At 40.3% G+C, this 1,855-nt stretch overlaps 1 protein-coding gene across 2 annotated transcripts in view; it reads right to left on the bottom strand.

The window, feature by feature from the left end:
- LOC111721727 (UDP-glucuronosyltransferase 2B31-like) overlaps positions 1-1,855 on the bottom strand; it is a 15,796-nt gene that overhangs the window by 8,251 nt on the left and 5,690 nt on the right. The window lies entirely within an intron of this gene.

The following is a 1,855-nucleotide window of genomic DNA, read 5'->3' as shown; positions in this document are numbered from 1 at the left end:
ACACACACACACACACACACTTACTTAAATGTGGTACATTAAGACACACTGATATCTGGGATGATGAGATTGTGGTTTGGAACTTCAGTGCAATAGCCCAGGTGCCCCACTGGTAATATGGAATCAGGGCATATAGTAGCAGATTTGAATGACCATATTTATTTGGAAATTATTTAGGCAGGAGGCATTCTTATCATGACCTTACACTGTTAAATTGATGTGCTACTTACAACTGGCCAGGATGGACAGTCCTAACCCTTCACCATGTCCCACACAGAGCATCTGCCCCCCATGGGACACCTAGACCCTCCTGTCATGGTCCCATCTCTGTCCTGAGCTGTCCATGCTGACTGTGTGGACATCCTGGTGCACGTGTGCTTGGAGTTGATTGAGAATTATAAAATTATGACTTGTGGTTTCCTGTGTGAGCCATTTAATTCAAATGCATTTTGTACAGGAATATTTCCAAATTAATCAGTGGATTCTCTCAGCACAGAAAAACAAACAATAGCAACACCACAATTCCCTAAAATAAGCAAGAAAGACCAAAGAAATCTCCAAAGAAATGTAGAGTCAAGTATTTCCTGGATATTACATCAAAATCATATACTTATTTTTGATGTTATTCCTTTCATATTAAATTCATATATTGTTTTTTCTTCTCTGTGAAGTAACATCCATTCCTTCAACATAATAAATCAACTTTCATATATAAATCATTGGTGTAAATGTTCTTGATAAAACTGTTGTTTCCCCCAAATATTCCTAATTTTAAAAATATAGTTTTAACCTAAGGACATCAGTCTTAATAGGAGAGTTACTGTGTTACTATTCCACATAACACATGAGGCACCAAAATGTTTGTACAAACCAGGTACCTGAACTCACATCCATATAACCTGAGTTCAATGTTTTGTCTCACTGGTTCCCTGCCCCTGAAATGTTCTTCACTCATTGGGTACAGAATAAACACAACCTGTCTTTACAGATTCATTACTGATCTCATTTTGTGATATATTTATGACAATAACACAAGATCAATGTCAGAAATTTTGTAACAGTATGAAAGCGTAAAAAAAGATATCAGTTTAAACCACACTCTATGTCGGAGATATTCCCACTTAAAGTTAAAGTGTGCCTTCATTATGCTTTGACTTTTGTTCATGTAACTCAAGGTACTTAAGTGACAAATACAGTAGAACCCCTGTAAGTGACCACCCAAGGGACAGACAGAAACTGTCAGCATATGGACGTGGTCACCATAAGGAGTGAGGGCTACTGTGCTGACATGAAGTGTGGTGCATGTCCAGTCTGTGAAAATGAGGTCAATTTAAGGAGGTGGTCAGTGCAGGGAGGTGGTCAGCTGGGGAGGTTCTTCTGTATGTAGAACATTTTAATCTTGTTGGATGTACCTTTTTGTCCAGTGAAGAAACATTATGATCTTGTTCTCTTTATCATTTTGCCCCTGGATTTCCAACTAAACTTGCATTAGGGCTGACTATTTATTTATTTATTTAGATTTTGTTTATTGGTACAAAAGAGTGTTGATTGAATGTATACAACAGAGAGGAGGTGCAAGTGGCTGGGGCCATGGAGCCGCCAGTAAGATAGAATGTCCTTAAATAAAGTGTTCCCAGAGGAAAACCCAGAACCTCCAGCCCTTCCCTCCACACAGCAGAGCACAGGCACAAAGCCTGGATGTACCCAGGGAACAGGGAGGAGGTTGTCAGGGGTGCAGAGGCTCCCAGGCTGCTGTGTAGAGGGGGAACTCTCTTTGGAATGGGCTGAATAAAGCCCCCCAGGTCCCCCTGCACACCTCCTACCTACTGCAAAGGAAAAAGGAGAAAGACAAAAC

This window comes from Otolemur garnettii, unplaced genomic scaffold, assembly GCF_000181295.1.
Source record: "Otolemur garnettii isolate 467f Iridium unplaced genomic scaffold, OtoGar3 scaffold00191, whole genome shotgun sequence".
Lineage (NCBI taxonomy): Eukaryota > Metazoa > Chordata > Mammalia > Primates > Galagidae > Otolemur > Otolemur garnettii.
The sequence above is the reverse complement of the archived record's forward strand: the minus strand, read 5'-3'. Positions and strand labels throughout refer to the sequence as shown.